The sequence below is a fragment of the Engraulis encrasicolus genome, chromosome 4 (genome assembly GCF_034702125.1).
Source record: "Engraulis encrasicolus isolate BLACKSEA-1 chromosome 4, IST_EnEncr_1.0, whole genome shotgun sequence".
NCBI classification, from domain to species: Eukaryota; Metazoa; Chordata; class Actinopteri; order Clupeiformes; family Engraulidae; genus Engraulis; species Engraulis encrasicolus.
Window position 1 is genome coordinate 19,195,051 of NC_085860.1, and position 14,173 is coordinate 19,209,223.

A 14,173-nucleotide genomic window follows, 5' to 3' on the forward strand; every position below is an offset into this window, starting at 1 on the left:
ACACACACACACACACACACAGAAACATTCGGCACACAGCGCACAAAGCACAGCAGTCCACTTTCCTGTGTGCAGGTCAGCGTGTCTGGCCATCCAAAGACAGAAAATTACAGTCCAGCCAAGCAGAAAAGAAGCTGTGTGTGTGTGTGTGTGTGTGTGTGTGTGTGTGTGTGTGTGTGTGTGTGTGTGTGTGTGTGTGTGTGTGTGTGTGTGTGTGTGTGTGTGTGTGTGTGTGTGTGTGTGTGTGTGTGTGTGTGTGTGTGTGTGTGTGTGTGTCTGTTACTGAAGTGGCAGCCTGTTCTTTTTGTAATACACTCACAATATCAACAGAAACAGAACTGAGTCCTTTTGCTGTTGGTTCACTTAAAGAGGACTGAGTTTTGCTCACTTAAAGGGGTCTAGGTGTGAAAATGTCCCTTAATGTCTGTCATACAAGATACTTGTTGTACTCTGACATTGTAAGGTTGTTTGCAATCCATATAACCATCATGGAATATAGCAAGGTCTGACAAATCATCATTATTGGCCAGGTCTTGGTTAAGTGCTATAACATGATAGTACATATATGACACTTATTGTTTGTGAAAGATAACAATACCCATCATTTAGTACTTACTTGGTTTCTATAAAGCTGTACGTATTTACCACATAGGGGCATACAGTGATGTGGTAATTGACCACATAGATGGTGCCATGTATTTTATGATATGGTGCAACTGGAACAACTTTAGAAATGAGACAAAGCTTCATTGTTTAATTTTGAGTTCAAACTTTGTCAAAGAGCATCAATGATTGAAAAGCCATAGGTAAGATTGAATCTTTGTATTATTGTAAAGGTTATGTCATTAGCTCATAGTACCAGACATATATTACTCACCTAAAGTTTGTGTGGTTGGAATTGGCCTTTGTTAAGGGCAGGGGCGGTTTTAGCTTTTGATCTTTAGGGGGGCCTGGCCCCTGGTGCTGACAGTGGTACCGACAGAGCAAGCATTCCATTTCTATTTCAGATTTGAGATTTTGTTTTCAAAAGGCTTTCAATTTTAAATAACAGTTCACTCAATGAAGGACTACCCACAAGTCATGACATTACATTTTCCCCCACAAACTCTAACTTACATTACCTACATAGGTAATCCTTGTGATTGGTAGCCTAGTGTGTGTCATATATGCACCCTAATGGTTGTCATAGTTCTTATGTGATTGAGAGGAAAGAAAAAGAGAGAGGGAAATATTATAATAAAGTAGGCCTATAGGAAGTATTATACAGAGTACATACAAAGCCAGATGAAAATTAAGCTTTTTTGTCAAAACTTGATAGCCTACTGTTAGGGCAGCTGTACAGATACAGTAATTTGAACAGGAAGCTTGTTCCATCATTTGGCAGCATAATGGCTAAATGCAACAAGTAGAGAAGACACTGAATAACTAAGACTCCTAATTGGATGGTATTACTGCATATCTGCATTATATTTATTTAGGGCTAGGCCATTGAGTGACTTAAAAATAGTCAGAAGAGTTTTCTCTCTCATGTGTGCTACTTGCACAACAAATCACAGTTCCAATCAGTAGCTCAACAGATAAATATTCATTGTGACTTTTTAAAATCTGACATCTCCTTCTCAAGCAAACATAAAAATAACAATAAAAACATCCCCTGCCGGAAGTCATGCCCATGATGGGAATTTCCCAACAAGGGGCGCGCTACCTGTCACACATGTAAATGGACAGTAGAAACCGCGCGGGCAACGTCACTCCTCATTCCGAGCCAGTATGTTCCAATAACAATAACAAGAAACTTCACACAGTTCCCAATCATTGAAATCAGTAGGCTAAGTGAGAAGTTGGAGAGCCCGCGTTCTCACATCACAATTAGGCCTACAGCATCACCAAAATATGGATAAACCTCCCCTGCATATGGGCGAACCTCGACTATCAATGTAATGGTGACTCGCCGTAATATAATTTTCAGCCGAGATTTGCCTCCTGTTCGCTATTCCAAGGCTGAAGCATGTGTCATTCCCTCGAGTCACAACTTCTAAACGCTGCCAGGCAGATATATAATTTTGACTGTCCTGATGGTAGCGTAGGCTATTAGTAGTAACAACCCCTATTTAGCACTAGGCCTACTCTGATTTTTTTCTGATACATTTGCAAAGAAATTACATGGTTTCCACAGTAGGCCTAGGTTGATTACGCATTGTATTCCATCTGTATTTGACTCCCCTTTCCGTTATCTTGCTACCTCAAGCTTTTGTGATTCTGACTGACTCACCTTGCATGAAGTGGTCAACAGAGAGCCCCATAACACCGACGAAAGTGAAAGTAGGCTATTGTGCGTCGCAAGGCACCACCTGACAAAATCTTAGCCACCGCTACCTATGTTAAGCATGTTTCACGGATATCCACAACCTAATAATGGACGATTTTAATGGTCTTTCAACACTTTTTTTTAACAACATTTACCAGCTTCCAAAATTATGTCAGTTATGATGACAATCAATGCTATCATAGTCTGCACATAGTACTACAGTAGCCTACACCGCTTTATTGTGTGTAGTGTGCATCATACCTTCTCATCACAAGAATATGCGCGGATTTGGGTTCTTCCTCGGCTGCATGATAAATCCACAAACTACTTTCGCAAAAATCATAACTGAACACAACTCTGGCGGCATACAGTTGCATGAAGATGCAAACCAATCAGAAGAGGTGTAGCAGACTCGTCACAAGACCTTTCTTGAAGTTCATACACAGGGTTGCCAGACGGGGCAGTCGCAATATTGCGCAGGGGCAAAGCGGCTTAATTTCCAATACAATTCACAACTAATATTTTAAAAGGTTCCTGAGGTAGTGGGGCCGAGCCAAGTCACGGTGGGGCCGTGGCCCCACTAAAAATAGCCTAAACTCGCCCCTGGTTAAGGGATTGTTTTTTAGTTTTACGTTTTATTAAGTTGGAAAGTACTCTGGAAAGTGTCTTTCATCCGTGTGACAGATAGTTTTAATTTTGCACTCATTTGCACTTTGGGTAACATTCAAACTGAGATGAATTGAAGTGTGTGAAAATTCTCATTCACACAGGTCTCTGTAGTCAAAAGAGATATTCTGCATCATTAAATCGCACCATTTTGGATGTAACCTGAAATGTCTTGAAGCTCAAAAAATGAACTCAAGCGGCAGCATATACAAAGGTCTCAGTAGTCAAAAGAGATTTTCTGCATCATTAAATCGAAACTGAAGCGCCATTTTGGATGTAACCTTAAATGCCTTGAATTTCAGAAAAGGAAGTCCAGCAGGAGCATATACCCAAGCTCTTCTGAGATTCAAAGACCTACAGTCAGGGCTCAAGTTTTAGGGGGATGGGGTAGATGCCATCCCCTCTACAGTACAAATGGTTAAAAAAAAATCTCTCTGTCCATCTGCCACTGTGCCATTTCATGCTGTCTGGCCTTTAAATAAGCCTTGTGCTAGGCTACCTAAAAACTAAATACAGTAGACAAACATAAATAAATGAGTAAATGTATAAATAAATAGATTATACAGCTCAGTCGCTTAGCTCTCCTTTACCAATATCCTCGATTGACCTTTATCTCATCTGCTTTCATTACTTCCCCATTGGGAGACACAGAGAACACCACCAGCATCTCCCCATCTCTGCAGCGGAGTAGCAATTACCTCAGCAGGACAATGGAAACAAACACAACAGCACACACCACACAACAACATTAAAGGCTAATAGAACAAAACAAAACAAAAAATGGGCAAAACACAACAAAAAGGTGGATAATGGAAAAATATATTTACAAAAATACTAATACGCTTTAATAGGCTACCAATGGGAGCTAGCCCTGCATTTTTTTTAATACAGCTCTAACTCAATAAAGCAAAGTGGTGTATCAAATGCCCAGAGGACCTAATGAGATTCAGCAGAAGGACTAAATAACATTTTCCGATAAACATTTGTATTTTCCTTTGCAAATATAGTAGAAACACTGTGCAGTCCCATACACAACGTCCATACCTGTATATTGCCTGAGAAGGACAAATTCATGAAAATGTCAAATACATAGTTTGATGCAGTGCACATGACATGATGGTAAGATCTAACTTTAGGACAAAGGCTATATTTTCTGTTCTGTTTTAAGTCTGGTTGTGTTTTTTAGCCTGGTCTATTTACAAATACTGTAATATTGTGTGTGATCTAGCCAGGGGCGGTTCTATCATAGGGCAAAGTCGGGCAATTGCCCGGGGCCCCGTGCTTTTAGGGGCCCCGTCGTGCACCATATCAACTCCACGTTCAATGAATATTCAGGCACTCGGAGCCCTAAATCGCAGCACGGGGCCCCCTAACACTAAGTAGCGGTCCCTGCGCAACGTACAAGAGAGCACTCAATGCAAGTTGAAAACTCACTTATGTACAGCCTACCGATAACACCAAAAGCTTCTTGTATATATAACCAGTGGCACACTTCAGCACGACGGTGGGACTTAAATTTGAACTCAACATTATGCCACAAGAAAATTAATAGTAGGCTACTTTTAGGAACTGTAGGTCACATGGGTGGTATAATTATACAAATAAATGTTTCAAATAGAAATGAAGACCATAAAAGAACGATATTTATGTGGATTTTCTTTGAATTATTTTTGTATTGCGGCCTTGAATTGTGGGATACATTATACCGGTAGCAGTCTTATTGGCTGTTTGGAGAGAGCGCCAGTTGCATCGGCAACGTTCAACCGTTATTTCGAATGTCAGACAGACTGCCCCAGAGAACTGATTCGGCCCTGACGCGTGGGAGCTTGTCCTTTCTTGATAATAAGCCACATTAAGTCATGGTAGTCAGTGAAAACTCAGTTGTTTGCCTATGTTGTAACATGCCTTCTTGACCTTGTTTATGGAAGTAGGCAGAACATGATTTGTGCATCTTGATAAAATGTCCGTGTTACAAATTGCCCTGCGTTACTTTGTGCTCCGCGCTCCTCTACTTCAAAGACAGGATTGTAAAATGTTTCAATCGCCAGTGCTAGCATGAACATAATGGATATTCAGAAGATATGTTGTACAGAAGCTACAAAGAAGGCACGGTAGGGGTTTATTCCTTTCAATCATTATGTCCGCCGCAGCAAAATTTTGATACCGTATCATGTCATACTTCACGCATTGTTGTCATTCGGTGTAACTAGACAAAAGTTGATAGCTCTAATGTCGGCTCCATGCCGGTTTGCTGCATTTATTTCTGGTTAGCATGACGGAAGTTTGGCTATGTAGTCTAGCTGTTATATCACGTCACGAAGCAAGCTAGGTCACTGCAGAGTTGTGAGTAATATAGTTATTAGCTAGAACTAGAGAGGGGACTTGTGAACTATTCAACAGATGTGTGCACGCGCAGTTGGCGCAAGGTGCCTGTTGTTTCTCGGGTGTTCACTGGCTCAAGAGTGCAGTGTGCGTTATGGTGCTCCGTGGTGAACTGTGTCGACTCGTGACTGTGTTTTCATGGGTGTGTTGTGCTGAGCTATGTTTTCGTTCAAGGGGCGCATCACCATTTTTTAAAAAGTTTTCTTTTGTAATCAACCCTCTACCGCGAATTGTCTCATTCTATCTTCTTTGTCCATTTATTTGTCCAACGAGTGTGGGTCTATCCTGGCTATTTCTCACGTGTTGCAGGCTGAATGCTCACACCAACAACTAAATCATTTGTCACCTTAGGGAGAAATTAATCTCTATTTTTATTACCTGCAGAGTTGGCTATTGTAATAGCCTGCCCTTACAAGCATTCCCCAAAAGTCACTCAGGCAGGTGAAACTTAGCCTATCCACATGTTGCTGCTAGAATTCTAAATAGCAAAAGAGATCACAACACTCCAGTATTTGGTCATTTCACTGGCTACCAGTGAGGGTTTTTTGTTTTGTTTTGAGAATTGAGTTTAAAGCAGTCCTGGTAGTCTTTAAGTCACCAAATGCCTTGGGCCCTAAATAGGCCTATAGGCTATTGTGGATGTGCTAGACTAGATGCCTTAGGTCTTCTCTGGTAGTGTCTACGGTCAAATCCAGATAGGGTGAAATGGCATAGTCATTATGCTGCCTGCTGGTGGCAGCTAGATGTCCAAATAAGACCTGCCCCAACAGTATGATTTCAAAATAAATTAAAAACAGCTTTGTTATCCACTATCTATAGCATATACAGTCCCAGGAAAAAGTTTGTACACCCTTTGAGATTTCTTACATTTCTGTTAAAATGTATCATAAAACATGGTCTGATCTTCACGGAAGTCTCAAGAAGGAACAATCAGAGTCTGTTTTAATTAATTCCACCCAAACATTTACATGTTATCATATTTTTATTGGTCATAAGGCCATAACATTCACAGGAGAGCAGGGCATAAGTAAGTACACCCTCGCATTAAGTAGGTTTAAACCCTCAGTTAGTTGCAATATCATCAACCAGACTTGTCCTGTAGTTGCAGATCAGATTAACAAAACAATCTGTTTGTATCTTGTCTCCCTCTTCTTTAGAGAACTGCCTCTTGTCAGCAAGGTTTGTGGGATGTCTGGAGTGCATAGCTTTCTTGACTTCATGCCATATAATCTCAATTGTTTTTTTGTCAGGGCTTTGACTGGGCTATTTCAGAATGTGTATTTCATTATTATGAAGCCATTCTAAAGTCGATTTGCTTCTAAAGTATGGGTTGTTGTCACATTTCAGGACCCATACTCTTGTGTGCTTCAACTGTGTGACAGACTTCCTCACGTTTTTTCTGTAAAATATCACAATAAACTTGAGTTCATTGTTCCACTGATAATAGCAAACTGTCAAGGGCCTGAGGCAGCAAGGTAGCCGCATATAATGATGCTCCCGCCACCATACTCAGAAGTGGAGATGTAACCAAGAATAGCTAAAAATGGGAGTCATTCTGCCAATCTACAATTAATGGGGTTTCTGTCCAAAAAAATATTGCTGCACCTTTGAGGTTTGCGAAAAAGCATTCATATGCTTCATAGAATTACTGCAAAATATTCTGTAGACCAACGTTGAAACCAAAGTTGAATTGTTCAGGGGAACACACAATGTCATGTTTGGAGGAGAACTGGAGAACCACACCTTCACCAAAACATCATCTCCACCTTTGAGTATGGTGCCAGGAGCATCATTATATGCCGATACCTTGCTGCCTCAGGCCCTTTACAGTTTGCTATTATCAGTGGAACAATGAACTCAGAAGTTTATCGAGATATTTTACAGAAAAAAGTGAGGTAGTCTGTCACACAGTTGAAGCACACAAGAGTATGGGTCCTGAAATGTGACAACAACCCATACTTTAGAAGCAAATCGACTTTAGAATGGCTTCATAATAATGAAATACACATTCTGAAATAGCCCGGTCAAAGCCCTGACAATTTCTTTTTTGAGATTATATGGTATGAAGTCAAGAAAGCTATGCACTCCAGACATCCCACAAACCTTGCTGACGAGAGGCAGTTTTCTAAAGAAGAGGGAGACCAGATACATCCAGATTGTTTTGTTAATCTGATCTGCAACTACAGGAAACATCTGGTTGAGGTTATTGTGACTAACTTAGGGTTAAAACCTATTGAATGCAAGGGTGTACTTACTTATGCCTTGCTGTCCTGTGAATGTTTACATCTTATGGCCAATGAAAATATGAAAACTTGTAAATGTTTGGGTTGAATTAGTTAAAGCAGACTCTGGTTGTTCCTGCTTGTGATTTCCAGGAAGATCAGACCATGTTTTATGACCAATTTTGACAGAAAGGTAAGAAATTTCAAAGGGTGTACAAACTTTGTCCTGGGACTGTATATAGTTATCTACTATCTATCAATATATTTTTCTCTCTTCTCTTTCTTTAGCCTACTCTTTAGCACACTGAATGACAGTGTATGATAATGTGCTATATAAATATTGATTGAATATGGGGCCCACCTAGATAATCTTGCTTATGGGTTCCGTTGTTACGCCACTGCCTGCATCATCGATTATTAATTAATCATTTAAAAGGGGCCTCAAAATTGTTTCTTGCCCAGGGCCTCAGATTTCCTCCTGAAATATATTCACTCCTGAAATATATATGTACTGTATATATAAACACGTATAAGTGAAAGACGCAAAAATTGCAGTCAGGGTTAAAGCAATTTATATATTTGATTTCAGTCATCCCTCCGGGACCTATTTGCATTTTCATATGCCTTCTGTGAGCAGAGGTGGTGAAAGAAAGATTACATTGATTTTCACATTTTCAGGTGGTTTTGGCTGAATTTGTGTGTGTTCACCCCAGAGCACGATATACTTTTGGCAGCGAGTCGTGTGATTTGAGATCTAGATTGCACCATTAGAGGGCATGTTAAATGGAGCCACTTTTCTGCCCACGGCATTTTTTCTCGTCTCCTCTTCTTTCCATTTATTTTCCTCCCGTCTCTTGCTCTTTGGCAAGATCATTTCTAACTGTGTTCCATTCACCTCACCATTTATTTAAGTTTATGTCTAATTGACTGCTTTTTCTGTCCTTTCTCCCTGTTTCTGGCATTACTTTCTCCACTCAGACTTCAAACTTATTTTACTTTCTCTTTACCTCTCTTTACTCTGTGCCTTTGACAATTCCGATTGATATTTTCAGTAAGGCACACAAAATAGCATGTGTGCGTGTGTGGATGCCTGCGTGCAAGTGTGTGTGCGTGTGTGTCTGTTTGTGTCCAAACATGTGTGTGTGTGTGTGTGTGTGTGTGTGTGTGTGTGTGTGTGTGTGTGTGTGTGTGTGTGTGTGTGTGTGTGTGTGTGTGTGTGTGTGTGTGTGTGTGTGTGTGTGTGTGTGTGTGTGTGTGTGTCCAAACATCTCTGCTCTGGCTGCTGTCAGTGAGCAAGATGATGGACAGGAAAGGTGAGTTAGGATGGCAGGGGGGTCCGATCATGTTGACGCGGCCCACAAATGATTGGCGCTTGAGACATCAGGTGTCATAACATCAGCTCTATGTACTTTATACATGGCCTTTTATCTTACCACAACATGCCCTCTTACACCTGCCCCCCAGTACCAGTTATGTGTGCGCGCGTGTGTGTGAATATGTGTCTGTGTGTGTGCGTGCGTGTGTGTGTGGTCATGGAGAGTGGTTTGTTTAGTGTAAGACAGCCGCTCCTCCGCTGAGCTCCTCCACTGTATTAGAAATAGCTGCAGTCTGCCTTCTTTGGGCAAAGGTACTGGCATGCAACACATAGACTGCAACTCTGTCGAGTACGGACACAGACTGTCAAACATACACACACATATGCACGTACGTTTTTTTTGCTGTGCACGTTGCCGCTAATTAACTACTCCAGATCAATCTCTTCTGTTCTGTTGCTGCATTAGTCTTATCGTCAATGCCCTTCTGACGTTTTAGTCAGCAAATCACTTTGATTTTCTTTTCTTTTTTTACCATTTCTCAAGATTTAAACACTTTAAATACACACGTACACATTCTGTACTTACTATGCTGCATGCAAAGGTTTTAAAAGTAAAAGTGACAAATAAATAAAAGAAACACATTTTCCTTCCAACACAGGTTACTTATATGAGAAACCAGTAGACCTGTGTACTCCTGTCATGCTCAGCTGACTCTGCACTGGTTGGATTACGTTTGTGGTGGGTCCTTGTTAGATTTGTAGCTAATTTCTGTCAGAACTGTCTACCTCATTAGGTACAATGGAGTAACAGCTGGGTAAATGGTGTAAATAGTGTAACTGCTTGGTGATATCATGTACTAGGGTTTTACTTATACACCATGAATTTAGTTTTGCTTTTAGTTTTGACACCTGCATGGCTGCATGGGTTGCCATATCTCTGCAGAGGATAAAGTAAATGGTGTAACAGCGTTGTAATATCATGTGCTAGTGTTTTACTTACACCATGAATTTACTTTTACTTCTGGCACCTCTGGCTGCCTGGGTTGCCATGTCTCTGCAGAGCGGCTGATAAGGGCTGAGATGAGGGGCCCCAGCTGTTGAAGCCCAGAGCCCAGCTCAGCTGTGGACCAGCGGGCCTTTGATGGCATATTGATCGGTGGCCGGCTGAGGGTGAAAGGAGTGAGGAGGAAGAGGGAGCTACAGAAATGAGAGAAAGAAGGGAGTGTAGGTGGGGGCTACAGAGAGGGGAGAAAGAAGGGAGTGTGGGTGGGGACTACAGAAAGGGGAGAAAGAAGGGAGTGTGGGTGGGGGCTACAGAGAGGGGAGCACACACAGAGATACACATACTGTATGTGCACAGTCTTGTCCCTGATAACTGGGTTGCCTTATCTCTGCAGAGAATGAAGTAAATGGTGTAACAGCTATGTAATATCATGTGCTAGTGTTTTACTTACACACCATGAATTTACTTTTGCTTTACTTTTGACACCTCTGGCTGCCTGGGTTGCCATGTTTCTGCAGAGCGGCTGATAAGGGCTGAGGTGAGGGGCCCCAGCTGTTGAAGCCCAGAGCCCAGATCAGCTGTGGCCCAGCGGGCCTTTGATGGCATATTGATCGGTGGCCTTAAGGAGACTGTCACTGTGGTGCTGGCTATGGAGGAGGCTGTATGGAGACTGTCACTGTGGTGCTGGCTATGGAGGAGGCTGTATGGAGACTGTCACTGTGGTGCTGGCTATGGAGGTGTCTGTGATAATGAGTGTAGAAGTGGCGGAGATAAGGGGTATGGAGACTGTGGTAGTGACAGGGTGGTGATGGTGTGGACTGAGGAGTAGTGAGGAGGGAGTGGGGAGGTGGCAGTCAGGGAGTGAGGGGATTGTGACGACTATGGAGGTGGCTGGGGAGAGGGGGATGTGGAGGGAGTGGAGTTGGCTGAGGTGAGGTGTGTAAAAAGATATGTGGAGGTGGGTGTCGGCTGATGATTTGATGATTGGAGTGTGGCGACTGGAGGACGGTGTCAGCTAATGATTGGAGTACGGAGGGAGTGAGGGGAGTGTGGCGACTCTCTGCCAGGAGGTGAAGTGTGTAAGGAGACAGTGGCGGTGGTTGGTAGGGCGTTAGGAGAGTAAGGCGATTGTGGAGGTAGCTGAAGTGAGGAGTAGTGATGGGGAGAGGTGATAGGATGTGAACTCAAAATTCTTGCAAGGAGAAATGGGCTTCAGGGAAGCTTGACGATTGGAGTGTAAAATAGAAGAAGGTTGGATGGGAAATCTGATAATTTTTGATTTTTACAGTTTTTACAGTAAATCACTTTGTTATTTTACACCACTCTCCATTACGCTCTCTAAACACACAAAGATACACACTTACACAGACATACAGTATTCCTTCTATCTCTTTCTCCATTTAAAACAAACAAACAAAAATGATTTCTCTGTCACATGCCACTCTCTTTCCATCTCTGTATCCATCCTTTTTTGTATGTTGTGAGTGACAGTATGACGAGTGGGGGCCAGAGAGGCAAGTGCTCTTCAGTAGAAGGGCTCTCCATTTAACACGCTGTAGTATGTTTGGAGGACCAATTAGTCACTGTTCACCTGAGCTCTTATGAAGACCATAAATGCTGTGCAAGCTACATATTTTTGTTTGTTTTCATGTGTTATGTTGTTAAAGTCTGCTCTGCCCAATACCTTGTTTTATTGGAGAAAAGGAAGAAGAGAAATATTCTTCAATTGAATCTCTTCATTTCATCACATTGAAAAGTGTCAGAAGGTTTCAACTGAGTATGAAAAGTTTACAGAGTCAGCCAAGACTGGAATACATATCGAACCATTGCCCTCATTGCACAAAACATACTATAGAAATGTGTGAAATATATTAAACATATAATGGCATATAAGCATGCATATGACTAAAAAAGATGCACATTAATCATTACTCCGTATTTTGAAAAAGCACTAACTAAGAATAGCACCGTGTGTCTACTGTTGTAAATTGCCTTTTCCATCCCGATGAATCTTTTTTTGGCACTACATCTCCCCTTCTCCCTCTCCCTCCCTTTCTTTCTCTACCTCGCTCACCCCACCCCTCCCTCTCTGTCTCTCTCTCTGTCTCTGTCTCTGTCTCTGTCTCTCTCTCTCTCTCTCTCTCTCTCTCAACATTGCACTAGAACACTATAATTATAGAGAAATGGATGAGTTTCCTTTTATGAAGCCTCTTTTTATATTCAACCATTTGAAGTATCTGACAGCTGTAATGGGGAGTGGTCCATCCTCTAGACACTGAGGGACAGCACAGATATGCTCTTGATTTGAGAAGGGACTTTCTTTTTTATCATTGGTATCTTCATCTGTTTTATCTTAATTAGGATCCCATCCTTCAAGGCCTCTAAGTGTGTGTGTGTGCATGTGCATGTGCATGCGAGTGTGTGTGTGTGTGTGTGTGTGTGTGTGTGTGTGTGTGTGTGTGTGTGTGTGTGTGTGTGTGTGTGTGTGTGTGTGTGTGTGTGTGTGTGTGAGAAAGAGAGAGAGAGAGAGCGCGAGAGAGAGAGAGAGAGAGAGAGGGAGAGAGAGAGAGAGAGAGAGACAGAGAGAGAGAGAGTGAAAGAGCGAGAGAGAGAGAGAGAGAGAGAGAGAGAGAGAGAGAGAGAGTACTAAGTGTACACTAAACCAGTCGATGTAGGCCTGTAGTTTTGTGGATGATCACAGTTCAAGGGGTTTCTAAAGACCTACCCATCAGAGTGACTGACTAAGTGACTGGTTGAGATAGTTCTTTCGAGATTACTTGCCAGTCATGCAGTATTTATCCAGAATATAGTTTGGAGTCGTTTGGAGCATTGGAGCCACATTGGCAATTGCCTGTCTTTGAAAATCACTGAAAAACATTTCAGGAATAATACAAAGATGGCGTGGGCAGAATTTCCAAAATGCTTTCAGTTTTCCATTTCTATGTTCTAAGCAAGACGGAAAGGCAGAAAGAGAAAAATATGCAGAAAGTTTCTTGACCTACTTTTATTCTCCTTATATCTTTCGCTGGATTGCATCAGAGCAGCCAGCATGGCTTTCCTACTCCACCATGCAGATGACAGCATTTTTCCAAACTGTCCACCAACATGCATATACCCCGGTACTTTAAACTGGGAAAAATCAACTTCAGTCCCCCCTTCCCCAATTACTGCTGTTGTGTAGGAGTGTGATTTACTGGGCAGGCTGTAGTAGCAGTGTTTTTAAGAATTATTGAGCAGAACATAGTCATTAGAGAGAGAGAGAGACAGAGAAAGAGAGAGAGAGAGAGAGAGAGAGAGAGAGAGAGAGAGAGAGAGAGAGAGAGAGAGAGAGAGAGAGAGAGAGAGAGAGAGAGAGAGAGAGAGAGAGAGAATAATAGAACAGAACCCAGTGCACATGCTAGTATGAATTAGAGAGACCTGAAAAAACCTCAGCAGGAGGTAGAACAGTGTTTGCACAAAAAGGGAAAGAATTGCTATAGAGGCATGGCTTAGAGTCTGCCTGTGTGTGTGTGTGTGTGTGTGTGTGTGTGTGTGTGTGCTCAGGTCTACCTGGGATAGAAGGACAAAATTTCAGACATTTCACAGGTGTAGGCGGACATTTTGTTTATGGAGCCAATTTACTGTCCTCATAGTCTAAACAGTTTAAAACATCTTTTCAGCATGTTTTAAATCACAATAGTTGGTTTTCCTGATTGGCTTGATAAACCGAATTTCAGACATTCTGTGTATTTTTGTGTATTTTTTGGTGCCCCCTATCGTTGGAAAATGGTACTGCACTCATGATACACAGCGCGGGAAAAGATACACCACCCGCCAAATTATACACAATTTCTTATCTGCGCATGCTCCTTCTCCATTGGGGCGAATACGGTTCCTGATCTGCGCATGCGCCTCCAGCGGAATGACCCGTCTCTCACTCAGTCCAGAGCTGGCAGCAGGTGTTCACATGTGAGCAATGCGTGAACTGATCTGAAAAGGTATGTTGCATTTGTTTTTCTGGGTTTTTTTTTTAATTTCATGAGCAACATTGATCTTAAATTGTATGTTTGAACGATAGACCCAATGTTCGCTAATCTAGGATACCTGTGTCCCTCTGAAATTATTTTAGTTAGGTGGTGAGGATTAGCCTAGGTTAGTCTATCAGACACACCAGCCACATGATATGAAGGTGGTGTTGTGCAATTTCTATGCTTTTAATCTCCTATCGTAAATGTATTGTACCGTTTTTTCGGAGGGTGGGGGGGAGCAACATTACACTAAGAAGGCAAAATGGTTGT

The 14,173-nt window shown here is 42.0% G+C and overlaps 1 protein-coding gene across 1 annotated transcript in view; it reads left to right on the forward strand.

The window, feature by feature from the left end:
* The window catches only part of cdh13 (cadherin 13, H-cadherin (heart)), a 212,409-nt gene that overhangs the window by 38,273 nt on the left and 159,963 nt on the right, over window positions 1-14,173 (forward strand). The window lies entirely within an intron of this gene.